Source organism: Spermophilus citellus, assembly GCF_964194105.1.
Source record: "Spermophilus citellus genome assembly, chromosome: 7".
NCBI lineage: Eukaryota > Metazoa > Chordata > Mammalia > Rodentia > Sciuridae > Spermophilus > Spermophilus citellus.
In genome coordinates, this window is record NC_138188.1 from 12,747,703 (window position 1) to 12,769,606 (window position 21,904).

Below are 21,904 nucleotides of genomic sequence, written 5' to 3' on the forward strand. Positions count from 1 at the left end.
AAGTTTCAAGAAGCTAGCACAAACCGTGTTGGATTTAGAGTTCCAAATACATCTATCAATATAGGAGAAAACAGAGTGAAACCTAAAAATTCAAACTGTTACTGGAAACGAACGCTTCAACATAGAAGAACGAAATTTGGGGAACCAAGTCGCCTTAGTGTACTGATCATTACCTGAAAGTATCATCCAGTTTGGGTGAAAAAATATTTGCTGAGATTTCTGGAGATTCGTAATTTTGGGAAGCCTGGCAACCCCTTTCCATGAAAGTGTTTCTCGTCAGTCACTGCTTAGGGCTACATCAAGAGGAAACAAAACATAGAGATAGAACGTGAAACTACTTTATTTTGTCAAGTTTCAAGAAGCTAGCACAAACCGTGTTGTATTCAGAGTTCCGAATACATCTATCAATATAGGAGAAAACAGAGTGAAACCTAAAAATTCAAACTGTTACTGGAAACGAACGCTTCAACATAGAAGAACGAAATTTGGGGAACCAAGTCGCGTTAGTGTAGTGATCATTAACTGAAAGTATCATCCAGTTTGGGTGAAAAAATATTTGCTGAGATTTCTGGAGATTCGTAATTTTGGGAAGCCACACCTTTCCATGAAAGTGTTTCTCGCCAGTCAATGCTTAGGGCTACATCAAGAGGAAACAAAACATAGAGATAGAACGTGAAACTACTTTATTGTGTCAAGTTTCAAGAAGCTAGCACAAACCGTGTTGGATTTAGAGTTCCAAATACATCTATCAATATAGGAGAAAACAGAGTGAAACCTAAAAATTCAAACTGTTACTGGAAACGAACGCTTCAACATAGAAGAATGACATTTGGGGAACCAAGTCGCCTTAGTGTACTGATCATTACCTGAAAGTATCATCCAGTTTGGGTGAAAAAATATTTGCTGAGATTTCTGGAGATTCGTATATTTGGGAAGCCTGGCAACCCCTTTCCATGAAAGTGTTTCTCGCCAGTCACTGTTAGGGCTACATCAAGAGGAAACAAAACATAGAGATAGAACGTGAAACTACTTTATTGTGTCAAGTTTCAAGAAGCTAGCACAAACCGTGTTGGATTTAGAGTTCCAAATACATCTATCAATATAGGAGAATACAGAGTGAAACCTAAAAATTCAAACTGTTACTGGAAACGAACGCTTCAACATAGAAGAACGAAATTTGGGGAACCAAGTCGCCTTAGTGTACTGATCATTACCTGAAAGTATCATCCAGTTTGGGTGAAAAAATATTTGCTGAGATTTCTGGAGATTCGTAATTTTGGGAAGCCACCCCTCTCCATGAAAGTGTTTATCGCCAGTCACTGCTTAGGGCTACATCAAGAGGAAACAAAACATAGAGATAGAACGTGAAACTACTTTATTGTGTCAAGTTTCAAGAACCTAGCACAAACCTTGTTGGATTCAGAGTTCCAAATACATCTATCAATATAGGAGAAAACAGAGTGAAACCTAAAAATTCAAACTGTTACTGGAAACGAACGCTTCAACATAGAAGAACGAAATTTGGGGAACCAAGTCGCCTTAGTGTACTGATCATTACCTGAAAGTATCATCCTGTTTGGGTGAAAAAATATTTCCTGAGATTTCTGGAGGTTCGTATATTTGGGAAGCCTGGCAACCCCTTTCCATGAAAGTGTTTCTCGCCAGTCACTGTTAGGGCTACATCAAGAGGAAACAAAACATAGAGATAGAACGTGAAACTACTTTATTGTGTCAAGTTTCAAGAAGCTAGCACAAACCGTGTTGGATTTAGAATTCCAAATACATCTATCAATATAGGAGAAAACAGAGTGAAACCTAAATTTCAAACTGTTACTGGAAACGAACGCTTCAACATAGAAGAACGAAATTTGGGGAACCAAGTCGCCTTAGTGTACTGATCATTACCTGAAAGTATCATCCTGTTTGGGTGAAAAAATATTTGCTGAGATTTCTGGAGATTTGTAATTTTAGGAAGCTTGGCAACCCCTTTCCATGAAAGTGTTTATCCTCAGTCACTGCTTGGGGCTACATCAAGAGGAAACAAAACATAGAGATAGAACGTGAAATTACTATATTGTGTCAAGTTTCAAGAAGCTAGCACAAACCGTGTTGGATTTAGAGTTCCAAATACATCTATCAATATAGGAGAAAACAGAGTGAAACCTAAAAATTCAAACTGTTACTGGAAACGAACGCTTCAACATAGAAGAACGACATTTGGGGAACCAAGTCGCCTTAGTGTACTGATCATTACCTGAAAGTATCATCCAGTTTGGGTGAAAAAATATTTGCTGAGATTTCTGGAGATTCGTATATTTGGGAAGCCTGGCAACCCCTTTCCATGAAAGTGTTTCTCGCAAGTCACTGTTAGGGCTACATCAAGAGGAAACAAAACATAGAGATAGAATGTGAAACTACTTTATTGTGTCAAGTTTCAAGAAGGTAGCACAAACCGTGTTGGATTTAGAGTTCCAAATACATCTATCAATATAGGAGAAAACAGAGTGAAACCTAAAAATTCAAACTGTTACTGGAAACGAACGCTTCAACATAGAAGAACGAAATTTGGGGAACCAAGTCGCCTTAGTGTACTGATCATTACCTGAAAGTATCATCCAGTTTGGGTGAGAAAACATTTGCTGAGATTTCTGGAGATTCGTAATTTTGGGAAGCCACCCCTCTCCATGAAAGTGTTTATCGCCAGTCACTGCTTAGGGCTACATCAAGAGGAAACAAAACATAGAGATAGAACGTGAAACTACTTTATTGTGTCAAGTTTCAAGAACCTAGCACAAACCTTGTTGGATTCAGAGTTCCAAATACATCTATCAATATAGGAGAAAACAGAGTGAAACCTAAAAATTCAAACTGTTACTGGAAACGAACGCTTCAACATAGAAGAACGAAATTTGGGGAACCAAGTCACCTTAGTGTACTGATCATTACCTGAAAGTATCATCCTGTTTGGGTGAAAAAATATTTGCTGAGATTTCTGGAGATTCGCATATTTGGGAAGCCTGGCAACCCCTTTCCATGAAAGTGTTTCTCGCCAGTCACTGTTAGGGCTACATCAAGAGGAAACAAAACATAGAGATAGAACGTGAAACTACTTTATTGTGTCAAGTTTCAAGAAGCTAGCACAAACCGTGTTGGATTTAGAGTTCCAAATACATCTATCAATATAGGAGAAAACAGAGTGAAACCTAAAAATTCAAACTGTTACTGGAAACGAACGCTTCAACATAGAAGAACGAAATTTGGGGAACCAAGTCGCCTTAGTGTACTGATCATTACCTGAAAGTATCATCCAGTTTGGGTGAAAAAAATATTTGCTGAGATTTCTGGAGATTCGTAATTTTGGGAAGCCTGGCAACCCCTTTCCATGAAAGTGTTTTTTGCCAGTCACTGCTTAGGGCTACATCAAGAGGAAACAAAACATAGAGATAGAACGGGAAACTACTTTATTGTGTCAAGTTTCAAGAAGCTAGCAAAAACCGTATTGGATTTAGAGTTCCAAATACCTCTATCAATATAGAAGAAAACAGAGTGAAACCTAAAAATTCAAACTGTTACTGGAAACGAACGCTTCAACATAGAAGAACGAAATTTGGGGAACCAAGTCGCCTTAGTGTACTGATCATTACCTGAAAGTATCATCCTGTTTGGGTGAAAAAATATTTGCTGAGATTTCTGGAGATTTGTAATTTTAGGAAGCTTGGCAACCCCTTTCCATGAAAGTGTTTCTCCTCAGTCACTGCTTGGGGCTACATCAAGAGGAAACAAAACATAGAGATAGAACGTGAAATTACTTTATTGTGTCAAGTTTCAAGAAGCTAGCACAAACCGTGTTGGATTTAGAGTTCCAAATACATCTATCAATATAGGAGAAAACAGAGTGAAACCTAAAAATTCAAACTGTTACTGGAAACGAACGCTTCAACATAGAAGAACGAAATTTGGGGAACCAAGTCGCCTTAGTGTACTGATCATTACCTGAAAGTATCATCCAGTTTGGGTGAAAAAATATTTGCTGAGATTTCTGGAGATTCGTAATTTTGGGAAGCATGGCAACCCCTTTCCATGAAAGTGTTTCTTGCCAGTCACTGCTTAGGGCTACATCAAGAGGAAACAAAACATAGAGATAGAACGTGAAACTGCTTTATTGTGTCAAGTTTCAAGAACCTAGCACAAACCTTGTTGGATTCAGAGTTCCAAATACATCTATCAATATAGGAGAAAACAGAGTGAAACCTAAAAATTCAAACTGTTACTGGAAACGAACGCTTCAACATAGAAGAACGAAATTTGGGGAACCAAGTCGCGTTAGTGTAGTGATCATTACCTGAAAGTATCATCCAGTTTGGGTGAAAAAACATTTCCTGAGATTTCTGGAGATTCGTAATTTTGGGAAGCCTGGCAACCCCTTTCCATGAAAGTGTTTCTCGCCAGTCACTGTTAGGGCTACATCAAGAGGAAACAAAACATAGAGATAGAACGTGAAACTACTTTATTGTGTCAAGTTTCAAGAAGCTAGCACAAACCGTGTTGGATTTAGAGTTCCAAATACATCTATCAATATAGGAGAAAACAGAGTGAAACCTAAAAATTCAAACTGTTACTGGAAACGAACGCTTCAACATAGAAGAACGAAATTTGGGGAACCAAGTCGCCTTAGTGTACTGATCATTACCTGAAAGTATCATCCAGTTTGGGTGAAAAAATATTTCCTAAGATTTCTGGAGATTCGTATATTTGGGAAGCCTGGCAACCCCTTTACATGAAAGTGTTTCTCGCCGGTCACTGTTAGGGCTACATCAAGAGGAAACAAAACATAAAGATAGAACGTGAAACTGCTTTATTGTGTCAAGTTTCCAGAAGCTAGCACAAACCGTGTTGGATTTAGAGTTCCAAATACATCTATCAATATAGGAGAAAACAGAGTGAAACCTAAAAATTCAAACTGTTACTGGAAACGAACGCTTCAACATAGAAGAACGAAATTTGGGGAACCAAGTCGCCTTAGTGTACTGATCATTACCTGAATGTATCATCCTGTTTGGGTGAAAAAATATTTCTGAGATTTCTGGAGATTCGCATTTTGGGAAGCCTGGCAACCCCTTTCCATGAAAGTGTTTCTCGCCAGTCACTGTTAGGGCTACATCAAGAGGAAACAAAACATAGAGTTAGAACATGAAACTACTTTATTGTGTCAAGTTTCAAGAAGCTAGCAAAAACCGTGTTGGATTTAGAGTTCCAAATACCTCTATCAATATAGAAGAAAACAGAGTGAAACCTAAAAATTCAAACTGTTACTGGAAACGAACGCTTCAACATAGAAGAACGAAATTTGGGGAACCAAGTCGCCTTAGTGTACTGATCATTACCTGAAAGTATCATCCTGTTTGGGTGAAAAAATATTTGCTGAGATTTCTGGAGATTTGTAATTTTAGGAAGCTTGGCAACCCCTTTCCATGAAAGTGTTTCTCCTCAGTCACTGCTTGGGGCTACATCAAGAGGAAACAAAACATAGAGATAGAACGTGAAATTACTTTATTGTGTCAAGTTTCAAGAAGCTAGCACAAACCGTGTTCGATTTAGAGTTCCAAATACATCTATCAATATAGGAGAAAACAGAGTGAAACCTAAAAATTCAAACTGTTACTGGAAACGAACGCTTCAACATAGAAGAACGACATTTGGGGAACCAAGTCGGCTTAGTGTACTGATCATTACCTGAAAGTATCATCCAGTTTGGGTGAAAAAATATTTGCTGAGATTTCTGGAGATTCGTAATTTTGGGAAGCATGGCAACCCCTTTCCATGAAAGTGTTTCTTGCCAGTCACTGCTTAGGGCTACATCAAGAGGAAACAAAACATAGAGATAGAACGTGAAACTGCTTTATTGTGTCAAGTTTCCAGAAGCTAGCACAAACCGTGTTGGATTTAGAGTTCCAAATACATCTATCAATATAGGAGAAAACAGAGTGAAACCTAAAAATTCAAACTGTTACTGGAAACGAACGCTTCAACATAGAAGAACGAAATTTGGGGAACCAAGTCGCGTTAGTGTAGTGATCATTACCTGAATGTATCATCCAGTTTGGGTGAAAAAACATTTCCTGAGATTTCTGGAGATTCGTAATTTTGGGAAGCCCCCCCTTTCCATGAAAGTGTTTATCGCCAGTCACTGCTTAGGGCTACATCAAGAGGAAACAAAACATAGAGATAGAACGTGAAATTACTTTATTGTGTCAAGTTTCAAGAAGCTAGCACAAACCGTGTTGGATTTAGAGTTCCAAATACATCTATCAATATAGGAGAAAACAGAGTGAAACCTAAAAATTCAAACTGTTACTGGAAACGAACGCTTCAACATAGAAGAACGAAATTTGGGGAACCAAGTCGCCTTAGTGTACTGATCATTACCTGAAAGTATCATCCTGTTTGGGTGAAAAAATATTTCCTAAGATTTCTGGAGATTCGTATATTTGGGAAGCCTGGCAACCCCTTTACATGAAAGTGTTTCTCGCCGGTCACTGTTAGGGCTACATCAAGAGGAAACAAAACATAGAGATAGAACGTGAAACTACTTTATTGTGTCAAGTTTCAAGAAGCTAGCACAAACCGTGTTGGATTTAGAGTTCCAAATACATCTATCAATATAGGAGAAAACAGAGTGAAACCTAAAAATTCAAACTGTTACTGGAAACGAACGCTTCAACATAGAAGAACGAAATTTGGGGAACCAAGTCGCCTTAGTGTACTGATCATTACCTGAAAGTATCATCCTGTTTGGGTGAAAAAATATTTCCTGAGATTTCTGGAGATTCGCATATTTGGGAAGCCTGGCAACCCCTTTCCATGAAAGAGTTTCTCGCCAGTCACTGTTAGGGCTACATCAAGAGGAAACAAAACATAGAGATAGAACGTGAAACTACTTTATTGTGTCAAGTTTCAAGAAGCTAGCACAAACCGTGTTGGATTCAGAGTTCCAAATACCTCTATCAATATAGGAGAAAACAGAGTGAAACCTAAAAATTCAAACTGTTACTGGAAACGAACGCTTCAACATAGAAAAACGAAATTTGGGGAACCAAGTCGCCATAGTGTACTGATCATTACCTGAAAGTATCATCCTGTTTGGGTGAAAAAATATTTCCTGAGATATCTGGAGATTCGTATATTTGGGAAGCCTGGCAACCCCTTTCCATGAAAGTGTTTCTCGCCAGTCACTGTTAGGGCTACCTCAAGAGGAAACAAAACATAGAGATAGAACATGAAACTACTTTATTGTGTCAAGTTTCAAGAAGCTAGCACAAACCGTGTTGGATTTAGAGTTCTAAATACCTCTATCAATATAGGAGAAAACAGAGTGAAACCTAAAAATTCAAACTGTTACTGGAAACGAACGCTTCAATATAGAAAAACGACATTTGGGGAACCAAGTCGCCTTAGTGTACTGATCATTACCTGAAAGTATCATCCAGTTTGGGTGAAAAAATATTTGCTGCGATTTCTGGAGATTCGTAATTTTGGGAAGCCACCCCTTTCCATGAAAGTGTTTCTCGCCAGTCAATGCTTAGGGCTACATCATGAGGAAACAAAACATAGAGATAGAACGTGAAACTACTTTATTGTGTCAAGTTTCAAGAAGCTAGCACAAACCGTGTTGGATTCAGAGTTCCAAATACCTCTATCAATATAGGAGAAAACAGAGTGAAACCTAAAAATTCAAACTGTTACTGGAAACGAACGCTTCAACATAGAAGAACGAAATTTGGGGAACCAAGTCGCCTTAGTGTACTGATCATTATCTGAAAGTATCATCCAGTTTGGGTGAAAAAATATTTGCTGAGATTTCTGGAGATTCGTAATTTTGGGAAGCCACCCCTTTCCATGAAAGTGTTTCTCGCCAGTCAATGCTTAGGGCTACATAATGAGGAAACAAAACATAGAGATAGAACGTGAAACTACTTTATTGTGTCAAGTTTCAAGAAGCTAGCACAAACCGTGTTGGATTTAGAGTTCCAAATACATCTATCAATATAGGAGAAAACAGAGTGAAACCTAAAAATTCAAACTGTTACTGGAAACGAACGCTTCAACATAGAAGAACGAAATTTGGGGAACCAAGTCGCCTTACTGTACTGATCATTACCTGAAAGTATCATCCTGTTTGGGTGAAAAAATATTTGCTGAGATTTCTGGAGATTCGTAATTTTGGGAAGCCTGGCAACCCCTTTACATGAAAGTGTTTCTCGCCGGTCACTGTTAGGGCTACATCAAGAGGAAACAAAACATAGAGATAGAACGTGAAACTACTTTATTGTGTCAAGTTTCAAGAAGCTAGCACAAACCGTGTTGGATTTAGAGTTCCAAATACATCTATCAATATAGGAGAAAACAGAGTGAAACCTAAAAATTCAAACTGTTACTGGAAACGAACGCTTCAACATAGAAGAACGAAATTTGGGGAACCAAGTCGCCTTAGTGTACTGATCATTACCTGAAAGTATCATCCTGTTTGGGTGAAAAAATATTTCCTGAGATTTCTGGAGATTCGCATATTTGGGAAGCCTGGCAACCCCTTTCCATGAAAGTGTTTCTCGCCAGTCACTGTTAGGGCTACATCAAGAGGAAACAAAACATAGAGATAGAACGTGAAACTACTTTATTGTGTCAAGTTTCAAGAAGCTAGCACAAACCGTGTTGGATTTAGAGTTCCAAATACATCTATCAATATAGGAGAAAACAGAGTGAAACCTAAAAATTCAAACTGTTACTGGAAACGAACGCTTCAACATAGAAGAACGAAATTTGGGGAACCAAGTCGCCTTAGTGTACTGATCATTACCTGAAAGTATCATCCAGTTTGGGTGAAAAAATATTTGCTGAGATTTCTGGAGATTCGTAATTTTGGGAAGCCTGGCAACCCCTTTCCATGAAAGTGTTTCTCGTCAGTCACTGCTTAGGGCTACATCAAGAGGAAACAAAACATAGAGATAGAACGTGAAACTACTTTATTGTGTCAAGTTTCAAGAAGCTAGCACAAACCGTGTTGTATTCAGAGTTCCAAATACATCTATCAATATAGGAGAAAACAGAGTGAAACCTAAAAATTCAAACTGTTACTGGAAACGAACGCTTCAACATAGAAGAACGAAATTTGGGGAACCAAGTCGCGTTAGTGTAGTGATCATTACCTGAAAGTATCATCCAGTTTGGGTGAAAAAATATTTGCTGAGATTTCTGGAGATTCGTAATTTTGGGAAGCCACCCCTTTCCATGAAAGTGTTTCTCGCCAGTCAATGCTTAGGGCTACATCAAGAGGAAACAAAACATAGAGATAGAACGTGAAACTACTTTATTGTGTCAAGTTTCAAGAAGCTAGCACAAACCGTGTTGGATTTAGAGTTCCAAATACATCTATCAATATAGGAGAAAACAGAGTGAAACCTAAAAATTCAAACTGTTACTGGAAACGAACGCTTCAACATAGAAGAACGAAACTTGGGGAACCAAGTCGCCTTAGTGTACTGATCATTACCTGAAAGTATCATCCTGTTTGGGTGAAAAAATATTTGCTGAGATTTCTGGAGATTCGTATATTTGGGAAGCCTGGCAACCCCTTTCCATGAAAGTGTTTCTCGCCAGTCACTGTTAGGGCTACATCAAGAGGAAACAAAACATAGAGATAGAACGTGAAACTACTTTATTGTGTCAAGTTTCAAGAAGCTAGCACAAACCGTGTTGGATTTAGAGTTCCAAATACATCTATCAATATAGGAGAAAACAGAGTGAAACCTAAAAATTCAAACTGTTACTGGAAACGAACGCTTCAACATAGAAGAACGAAATTTGGGGAACCAAGTCGCCTTAGTGTACTGATCATTACCTGAAAGTATCATCCAGTTTGGGTGAAAAAATATTTGCTGAGATTTCTGGAGATTCGTAATTTTGGGAAGCCACCCCACTCCATGAAAGTGTTTATCGCCAGTCACTGCTTAGGGCTACATCATGAGGAAACAAAACATAGAGATAGAACGTGAAACTACTTTATTGTGTCAAGTTTCAAGAACCTAGCACAAACCTTGTTGGATTCAGAGTTCCAAATACATCTATCAATATAGGAGAAAACAGAGTGAAACCTAAAAATTCAAACTGTTACTGGAAACGAACGCTTCAACATAGAAGAACGAAATTTGGGGAACCAAGTCGCCTTAGTGTACTGATCATTACCTGAAAGTATCATCCTGTTTGGGTGAAAAAATATTTCCTGAGATTTCTGGAGATTCGTATATTTGGGAAGCCTGGCAACCCCTTTCCATGAAAGTGTTTCTCGCCAGTCACTGTTAGGGCTACATCAAGAGGAAACAAAACATAGAGATAGAACGTGAAACTACTTTATTGTGTCAAGTTTCAAGAAGCTAGCACAAACCGTGTTGGATTTAGAGTTCCAAATACATCTATCAATATAGGAGAAAACAGAGTGAAACCTAAATTTCAAACTGTTACTGGAAACGAACGCTTCAACATAGAAGAACGAAATTTGGGGAACCAAGTCGCCTTAGTGTACTGATCATTACCTGAAAGTATCATCCTGTTTGGGTGAAAAAATATTTGCTGAGATTTCTGGAGATTTGTAATTTTAGGAAGCTTGGCAACCCCTTTCCATGAAAGTGTTTATCCTCAGTCACTGCTTGGGGCTACATCAAGAGGAAACAAAACATAGAGATAGAACGTGAAATTACTATATTGTGTCAAGTTTCAAGAAGCTAGCACAAACCGTGTTGGATTTAGAGTTCCAAATACATCTATCAATATAGGAGAAAACAGAGTGAAACCTAAAAATTCAAACTGTTACTGGAAACGAACGCTTCAACATAGAAGAACGAAATTGGGGGAACCACGTCGCCTTAGTGTACTGATCATTACCTGAAAGTATCATCCAGTTTGGGTGAAAAAATATTTGCTGAGATTTTTGGAGATTCGTAATTTTGGGAAGCATGGCAACCCCTTTCCATGAAAGTGTTTCTTGCCAGTCACTGCTTAGGGCTACATCAAGAGGAAACAAAACATAGAGATAGAACGTGAAACTGCTTTATTGTGTCAAGTTTCAAGAAGCTAGCACAAACCGTGTTGGATTTAGAGTTCCAAATACATCTATCAATATAGGAGAAAACAGAGTGAAACCTAAAAATTCAAACTGTTACTGGAAACGAACGCTTCAACATAGAAGAACGACATTTGGGGAACCAAGTCGCCTTAGTGTACTGATCATTACCTGAAAGTATCATCCAGTTTGGGTGAAAAAATATTTGCTGAGATTTCTGGAGATTCGTAATTTTGGGAAGCATGGCAACCCCTTTCCATGAAAGTGTTTCTTGCCAGTCACTGCTTAGGGCTACATCAAGAGGAAACAAAACATAGAGATAGAACGTGAAACTGCTTTATTGTGTCAAGTTTCTAGAAGCTAGCACAAACCGTGTTGGATTTAGAGTTCCAAATACATCTATCAATATAGGAGAAAACAGAGTGAAACCTAAAAATTCAAACTGTTACTGGAAACGAACGCTTCAACATAGAAGAACGAAATTTGGGGAACCAATTCGCGTTAGTGTAGTGATCATTACCTGAAAGTATCATCCAGTTTGGGTGAAAAAATATTTCCTGAGATTTCTGGAGATTCGTAATTTTGGGAAGCCACCCCTTTCCATGAAAGTGTTTATCGCCAGTCACTGCTTAGGGCTACATCAAGAGGAAACAAAACATAGAGATAGAACGTGAAACTACTTTATTGTGTCAAGTTTCAAGAAGCTAGCACAAACCGTGTTGGATTTAGAGTTCCAAATACATCTATCAATATAGGAGAAAACAGAGTGAAACCTAAAAATTCAAACTGTTACTGGAAACGAACGCTTCAACATAGAAGAACGAAATTTGGGGAACCAAGTCGCCTTAGTGTACTGATCATTACCTGAAAGTATCATCCTGTTTGGGTGAAAAAATATTTCCTGAGATATCTGGAGATTCGTATATTTGGGAAGCCTGGCAACCCCTTTCCATGAAAGTGTTTCTCGCCAGTCACTGTTAGGGCTACATCAAGAGGAAACAAAACATAGAGATAGAACGTGAAACTACTTTATTGTGTCAAGTTTGAAGAAGCTAGCACAAACCGTGTTGGATTTAGAGTTCCAAATATATCTATCAATATAGGAGAAAACAGAGTGAAACCTAAAAATTCAAACTGTTACTGGAAACGAACGCTTCAACATAGAAGAACGAAATTTGGGGAACCAAGTCGCCTTAGTGTACTGATCATTACCTGAAAGTATCATCCAGTTTGGGTGAAAAAATATTTGCTGAGATATCTGGAGATTTGTAATTTTAGGAAGGTTGGCAACCCCTTTCCATGAAAGTGTTTCTCGCCAGTCACTGTTAGGGCTACCTCAAGAGGAAACAAAACATAGAGATAGAACATGAAACTACTTTATTGTGTCAAGTTTCAAGAAGCTAGCACAAACCGTGTTGGATTTAGAGTTCCAAATACATCTATCAATATAGGAGAAAACAGAGTGAAACCTAAAAATTCAAACTGTTACTGGAAACGAACGCTTCAATATAGAAAAACGACATTTGGGGAACCAAGTCGCCTTAGTGTACTGATCATTACCTGAAAGTATCATCCAGTTTGGGTGAAAAAATATTTGCTGCGATTTCTGGAGATTCGTAATTTTGGGAAGCCACCCCTTTCCATGAAAGTGTTTCTCGCCAGTCAATGCTTAGGGCTACATCATGAGGAAACAAAACATAGAGATAGAACGTGAAACTACTTTATTGTGTCAAGTTTCAAGAAGCTAGCACAAACCGTGTTGGATTTAGAGTTCCAAATACATCTATCAATATAGGAGAAAACAGAGTGAAACCTAAAAATTCAAACTGTTACTGGAAACGAACGCTTCAACATAGAAGAACGAAATTTGGGGAACCAAGTCGCCTTAGTGTACTGATCATTACCTGAAAGTATCATCCTGTTTGGGTGAAAAAATATTTGCTGAGATTTCTGGAGATTCGTAATTTTGGGAAGCCTGGCAACCCCTTTACATGAAAGTGTTTCTCGCCGGTCACTGTTAGGGCTACATCAAGAAGAAACAAAACATAGAGATAGAACGTGAAACTACTTTATTGTGTCAAGTTTCAAGAAGCTAGCACAAACCGTGTTGGATTTAGAGTTCCAAATACATCTATCAATATAGGAGAAAACAGAGTGAAACCTAAAAATTCAAACTGTTACTGGAAACGAACGCTTCAACATAGAAGAACGAAATTTGGGGAACCAAGTCGCCTTAGTGTACTGATCATTACCTGAAAGTATCATCCTGTTTGGGTGAAAAAATATTTGCTGAGATTTCTGGAGATTCGTAATTTTGGGAAGCCTGGCAACCCCTTTACATGAAAGTGTTTCTCGCCGGTCACTGTTAGGGCTACATCAAGAGGAAACAAAACATAGAGATAGAACGTGAAACTACTTTATTGTGTCAAGTTTCAAGAAGCTAGCACAAACCGTGTTGGATTTAGAGTTCCAAATACATCTATCAATATAGGAGAAAACAGAGTGAAACCTAAAAATTCAAACTGTTACTGGAAACGAACGCTTCAACATAGAAGAACGAAATTTGGGGAACCAAGTCGCCTTAGTGTACTGATCATTACCTGAAAGTATCATCCTGTTTGGGTGAAAAAATATTTCCTGAGATTTCTGGAGATTCGCATATTTGGGAAGCCTGGCAACCCCTTTCCATGAAAGTGTTTCTCGCCAGTCACTGTTAGGGCTACATCAAGAGGAAACAAAACATAGAGATAGAACGTGAAACTACTTTATTGTGTCAAGTTTCATGAAGCTAGCAAAAACCGTGTTGGATTTAGAGTTCCAAATACATCTATCAATATAGGAGAAAACAGAGTGAAACCTAAAAATTCAAACTGTTACTGGAAACGAACGCTTCAATATAGAAAAACGAAATTTGGGGAACCAAGTCGCCATAGTGTACTGATCATTACCTGAAAGTATCATCCTGTTTGGGTGAAAAAATATTTCCTGAGATTTCTGGAGATTCGTATATTTGGGAAGCCTGGCAACCCCTTTCCATGAAAGTGTTTCTCGCCAGTCACTGTTAGGGCTACATCAAGAGGAAACAAAACATAGAGATAGAACGTGAAACTACTTTATTGTGTCAAGTTTCAAGAAGCTAGCACAAACCGTGTTGGATTTAGAGTTCCAAATACATCTATCAATATAGGAGAAAACAGAGTGAAACCTAAATTTCAAACTGTTACTGGAAACGAACGCTTCAACATAGAAGAACGAAATTTGGGGAACCAAGTCGCCTTAGTGTACTGATCATTACCTGAAAGTATCATCCAGTTTGGGTGAAAAAATATTTGCTGAGATTTCTGGAGATTCGTAATTTTGGGAAGCCTGGCAACCCCTTTCCATGAAAGTGTTTCTCGTCAGTCACTGCTTAGGGCTACATCAAGAGGAAACAAAACATAGAGATAGAACGTGAAACTACTTTATTGTGTCAAGTTTCAAGAAGCTAGCACAAACCGTGTTGTATTCAGAGTTCCAAATACATCTATCAATATAGGAGAAAACAGAGTGAAACCTAAAAATTCAAACTGTTACTGGAAACGAACGCTTCAACATAGAAGAACGAAATTTGGGGAACCAAGTCGCGTTAGTGTAGTGATCATTACCTGAAAGTATCATCCAGTTTGGGTGAAAAAATATTTGCTGAGATTTCTGGAGATTCGTAATTTTGGGAAGCCACCCCTTTCCATGAAAGTGTTTCTCGCCAGTCAATGCTTAGGGCTACATCAAGAGGTAACAAAACATAGAGATAGAACGTGAAAATACTTTATTGTGTCAAGTTTCAAGAAGCTAGCACAAACCGTGTTGGATTTAGAGTTCCAAATACATCTATCAATATAGGAGAAAACAGAGTGAAACCTAAAAATTCAAACTGTTACTGGAAACGAACGCTTCAACATAGAAGAACGAAATTTGGGGAACCAAGTCGCCTTAGTGTACTGATCATTACCTGAAAGTATCATCCAGTTTGGGTGAAAAAATATTTCCTGAGATTTCTGGAGATTCGTAATTTTGGGAAGCCACCCCTTTCCATGAAAGTGTTTATCGCCAGTCACTGCTTAGGGCTACATCAAGAGGAAACAAAACATAGAGATAGAACGTGAAACTACTTTATTGTGTCAAGTTTCAAGAAGCTAGCACAAACCGTGTTGGATTTAGAGTTCCAAATACATCTATCAATATAGGAGAAAACAGAGTGAAACCTAAAAATTCAAACTGTTACTGGAAACGAACGCTTCAACATAGAAAAACGAAATTTGGGGAACCAAGTCGCCATAGTGTACTGATCATTACCTGAAAGTATCATCCTGTTTGGGTGAAAAAATATTTCCTGAGATTTCTGGAGATTCGTATATTTGGGAAGCCTGGCAACCCCTTTCCATGAAAGTGTTTCTCGCCAGTCACTGTTAGGGCTACCTCAAGAGGAAACAAAACATAGAAATAGAACATGAAACTACTTTATTGTGTCAAGTTTCAAGAAGCTAGCACAAACCGTGTTGGATTTAGAGTTCCAAATACATCTATCAATATAGGAGAAAACAGAGTGAAACCTAAAAATTCAAACTGTTACTGGAAACGAACGCTTCAATATAGAAAAACGACATTTGGGGAACCAAGTCGCCTTAGTGTACTGATCATTACCTGAAAGTATCATCCAGTTTGGGTGAAAAAATATTTGCTGCGATTTCTGGAGATTCGTAATTTTGGGAAGCCACCCCTTTCCATGAAAGTGTTTCTCGCCAGTCAATGCTTAGGGCTACATCATGAGGAAACAAAACATAGAGATAGAACGTGAAACTACTTTATTGTGTCAAGTTTCAAGAAGCTAGCACAAACCGTGTTGGATTTAGAGTTCCAAATACATCTATCAATATAGGAGAAAACAGAGTGAAACCTAAAAATTCAAACTGTTACTGGAAACGAACGCTTCAACATAGAAGAACGAAATTTGGGGAACCAAGTCGCCTTAGTGTACTGATCATTACCTGAAAGTATCATCCTGTTTGGGTGAAAAAATATTTGCTGAGATTTCTGGAGATTCGTAATTTTGGGAAGCCTGGCAACCCCTTTACATGAAAGTGTTTTTCGCCGGTCACTGTTAGGGCTACATCAAGAGGAAACAAAGCATAGAGATAGAACGTGAAACTACTTTATTGTGTCAAGTTTCAAGAAGCTAGCACAAACCGTGTTGGATTTAGAGTTCCAAATACATCTATCAATATAGGAGAAAACAGAGTGAAACCTAAAAATTCAAACTGTTACTGGAAACGAACGCTTCAACATAGAAGAACGAAATTTGGGGAACCAAGTCGCCTTAGTGTACTGATCATTACCTGAAAGTATCATCCTGTTTGGGTGAAAAAATATTTGCTGAGATTTCTGGAGATTCGTAATTTTGGAAAGCCTGGCAACCCCTTTCCATGAAAGTGTTTCTCGCCAGTCACTGCTTAGGGCTACATCAAGAGGAAACAAAACATAGAGATAGAACGTGAAACTACTTTATTGTGTCAAGTTTCAAGAAGCTAGCACAAACCGTGTTGGGTTTAGAGTTCCAAATACATCTATCAATATAGGAGAAAACAGAGTGAAACCTAAAAATTCAAACTGTTACTGGAAACGAACGCTTCAACATAGAAAAACGAAATTTGGGGAACCAAGTCGCCATAGTGTACTGATCATTACCTGAAAGTATCATCCTGTTTGGGTGAAAAAATATTTCCTGAGATTTCTGGAGATTCGTATATTTGGGAAGCCTGGCAACCCCTTTCCATGAAAGTGTTTCTCGCCAGTCACTGTTAGGGCTACCTCAAGAGGAAACAAAACATAGAGATAGAACATGAAACTACTTTATTTTGTCAAGTTTCAAGAAGCTAGCACAAACCGTGTTGGATTTAGAGTTCCAAATACATCTATCAATATAGGAGAAAACAGAGTGAAACCTAAAAATTCAAACTGTTACTGGAAACGAACGCTTCAATATAGAAAAACGACATTTGGGGAACCAAGTCGCCTTAGTGTACTGATCATTACCTGAAAGTATCATCCAGTTTGGGTGAAAAAATATTTGCTGCGATTTCTGGAGATTCGTAATTTTGGGAAGCCACCCCTTTCCATGAAAGTGTTTATCGCCAGTCACTGCTTAGGGCTACATCAAGAGGAAACAAAACATAGAGATAGAACGTGAAACTACTTTATTGTGTCAAGTTTCAAGAAGCTAGCACAAACCGTGTTGGATTTAGAGTTCCAAATACATCTATCAATATAGGAGAAAACAGAGTGAAACCTAAAAATTCAAACTGTTACTGGAAACGAACGCTTCAACATAGAAGAACGAAATTTGGGGAACCAAGTCGCCTTAGTGTACTGATCATTACCTGAAAGTATCATCCTGTTTGGGTGAAAAAATATTTCCTGAGATATCTGGAGATTCGTATATTTGGGAAGCCTGGCAACCCCTTTCCATGAAAGTGTTTCTCGCCAGTCACTGTTAGGGCTACATCAAGAGGAAACAAAACATAGAGATAGAAGGTGAAACTACTTTATTGTGTCAAGTTTGAAGAAGCTAGCACAAACCGTGTTGGATTTAGAGTTCCAAATATATCTATCAATATAGGAGAAAACAGAGTGAAACCTAAAAATTCAAACTGTTACTGGAAACGAACGCTTCAACATCGAAGAACGAAATTTGGGGAACCAAGTCGCCTTAGTGTACTGATCATTACCTGAAAGTATCATCCAGTTTGGGTGAAAAAATATTTGCTGAGATATCTGGAGATTTGTAATTTTAGGAAGGTTGGCAACCCCTTTCCATGAAAGTGTTTCTCGCCAGTCACTGTTAGGGCTACCTCAAGAGGAAACAAAACATAGAGATAGAACATGAAACTACTTTATTGTGTCAAGTTTCAAGAAGCTAGCACAAACCGTGTTGGATTTAGAGTTCCAAATACATCTATCAATATAGGAGAAAACAGAGTGAAACCTAAAAATTCAAACTGTTACTGGAAACGAACGCTTCAATATAGAAAAACGACATTTGGGGAACCAAGTCGCCTTAGTGTACTGATCATTACCTGAAAGTATCATCCAGTTTGGGTGAAAAAATATTTGCTGCGATTTCTGGAGATTCGTAATTTTGGGAAGCCACCCCTTTCCATGAAAGTGTTTCTCGCCAGTCAATGCTTAGGGCTACATCATGAGGAAACAAAACATAGAGATAGAACGTGAAACTACTTTATTGTGTCAAGTTTCAAGAAGCTAGCACAAACCGTGTTGGATTTAGAGTTCCAAATACATCTATCAATATAGGAGAAAACAGAGTGAAACCTAAAAATTCAAACTGTTACTGGAAACGAACGCTTCAACATAGAAGAACGAAATTTGGGGAACCAAGTCGCCTTAGTGTACTGATCATTACCTGAAAGTATCATCCTGTTTGGGTGAAAAAATATTTGCTGAGATTTCTGGAGATTCGTAATTTTGGGAAGCCTGGCAACCCCTTTACATGAAAGTGTTTCTCGCCGGTCACTGTTAGGGCTACATCAAGAGGAAACAAAACATAGAGATAGAACGTGAAACTACTTTATTGTGTCAAGTTTCAAGAAGCTAGCACAAACCGTGTTGGATTTAGAGTTCCAAATACATCTATCAATATAGGAGAAAACAGAGTGAAACCTAAAAATTCAAACTGTTACTGGAAACGAACGCTTCAACATAGAAGAACGAAATTTGGGGAACCAAGTCGCCTTAGTGTACTGATCATTACCTGAAAGTATCATCCTGTTTGGGTGAAAAAATATTTGCTGAGATTTCTGGAGATTCGTAATTTTGGGAAGCCTGGCAACCCCTTTACATGAAAGTGTTTCTCGCCGGTCACTGTTAGGGCTACATCAAGAGGAAACAAAACATAGAGATAGAACGTGAAACTACTTTATTGTGTCAAGTTTCAAGAAGCTAGCACAAACCGTGTTGGATTTAGAGTTCCAAATACATCTATCAATATAGGAGAAAACAGAGTGAAACCTAAAAATTCAAACTGTTACTGGAAACGAACGCTTCAACATAGAAGAACGAAATTTGGGGAACCAAGTCGCCTTAGTGTACTGATCATTACCTGAAAGTATCATCCTGTTTGGGTGAAAAAATATTTCCTGAGATTTCTGGAGATTCGCATATTTGGGAAGCCTGGCAACCCCTTTCCATGAAAGTGTTTCTCGCCAGTCACTGTTAGGGCTACATCAAGAGGAAACAAAACATAGAGATAGAACGTGAAACTACTTTATTGTGTCAAGTTTCATGAAGCTAGCAAAAACCGTGTTGGATTTAGAGTTCCAAATACATCTATCAATATAGGAGAAAACAGAGTGAAACCTAAAAATTCAAACTGTTACTGGAAACGAACGCTTCAATATAGAAAAACGAAATTTGGGGAACCAAGTCGCCATAGTGTACTGATCATTACCTGAAAGTATCATCCTGTTTGGGTGAAAAAATATTTCCTGAGATTTCTGGAGATTCGTATATTTGGGAAGCCTGGCAACCCCTTTCCATGAAAGTGTTTCTCGCCAGTCACTGTTAGGGCTACATCAAGAGGAAACAAAACATAGAGATAGAACGTGAAACTACTTTATTGTGTCAAGTTTCAAGAAGCTAGCACAAACCGTGTTGGATTTAGAGTTCCAAATACATCTATCAATATAGGAGAAAACAGAGTGAAACCTAAAAATTCAAACTGTTACTGGAAACGAACGCTTCAATATAGAAGAACGAAATTTGGGGAACCAAGTCGCCTTAGTGTACTGATCATTACCTGAAAGTATCATCCAGTTTGGGTGAAAAAATATTTGCTGAGATTTCTGGAGATTCGTAATTTTGGGAAGCCTGGCAACCCCTTTCCATGAAAGTGTTTCTCGTCAGTCACTGCTTAGGGCTACATCAAGAGGAAACAAAACATAGAGATAGAACGTGAAACTACTTTATTGTGTCAAGTTTCAAGAAGCTAGCACAAACCGTGTTGTATTCAGAGTTCCAAATACATCTATCAATATAGGAGAAAACAGAGTGAAACCTAAAAATTCAAACTGTTACTGGAAACGAAAGCTTCAACATAGAAGAACGAAATTTGGGGAACCAAGTCGCGTTAGTGTAGTGATCATTACCTGAAAGTATCATCCAGTTTGGGTGAAAAAATATTTGCTGAGATTTCTGGAGATTCGTAATTTTGGGAAGCCACCCCTTTCCATGAAAGTGTTTCTCGCCAGTCAATGCTTATAGCTACATCAAGAGGAAACAAAACATAGAGATAGAACGTGAAACTACTTTATTGTGTCAAGTTTCAAGAAGCTAGCACAAACCGTGTTGGATTTAGAGTTCCAAATACATCTATCAATATAGGAGAAAACAGAGTGAAACCTAAAAATTCAAACTGTTACTGGAAACGAACGCTTCAACATAGAAGAACGAAATTTGGGGAACCAAGTCGCCTTAGTGTACTGATCATTACCTGAAAGTATCATCCAGTTTGGGTGAAAAAATATTTCCTGAGATTTCTGGAGATTCGTAATTTTGGGAAGCCACCCCTTTCCATGAAAGTGTTTATCGCCAGTCACTGCTTAGGGCTACATCAAGAGGAAACAAAACATAGAGATAGAACGTGAAACTACTTTATTGTGTCAAGTTTCAAGAAGCTAGCACAAACCGTGTTGGATTTAGAGTTCCAAATACATCTATCAATATAGGAGAAAACAGAGTGAAACCTAAAAATTCAAACTGTTACTGGAAATGAACGCTTCAACATAGAAGAACGAAATTTGGGGAACCAAGTCGCCTTAGTGTACTGATCATTACCTGAAAGTATCATCCTGTTTGGGTGAAAAAATATTTGCTGAGATTTCTTGAGATTCGTAATTTTGGAAAGCCTGGCAACCCCTTTCCATGAAAGAGTTTCTCGCCAGTCACTGCTTAGGGCTACATCAAGAGGAAACAAAACATAGAGATAGAACGTGAAACTACTTTATTGTGTCAAGTTTCAAGAAGCTAGCACAAACCGTGTTGGGTTTAGAGTTCCAAATACATCTATCAATATAGGAGAAAACAGAGTGAAACCTAAAAATTCAAACTGTTACTGGAAACGAACGCTTCAACATAGAAAAACGAAATTTGGGGAACCAAGTCGCCATAGTGTACTGATCATTACCTGAAAGTATCATCCTGTTTGGGTGAAAAAATATTTCCTGAGATTTCTGGAGATTCGTATATTTGGGAAGCCTGGCAACCCCTTTCCATGAAAGTGTTTCTCGCCAGTCACTGTTAGGGCTACCTCAAGAGGAAACAAAACATAGAAATAGAACATGAAACTACTTTATTGTGTCAAGTTTCAAGAAGCTAGCACAAACCGTGTTGGATTTAGAGTTCCAAATACATCTATCAATATAGGAGAAAACAGAGTGAAACCTAAAAATTCAAACTGTTACTGGAAACGAACGCTTCAATATAGAAAAACGACATTTGGGGAACCAAGTCGCCTTAGTGTACTGATCATTACCTGAAAGTATCATCCAGTTTGGGTGAAAAAATATTTGCTGCGATTTCTGGAGATTCGTAATTTTGGGAAGCCACCCATTTCCATGAAAGTGTTTCTCGCCAGTCAATGCTTAGGGCTACATCATGAGGAAACAAAACATAGAGATAGAACGTGAAACTACTTTATTGTGTCAAGTTTCAAGAAGCTAGCACAAACCGTGTTGGATTTAGAGT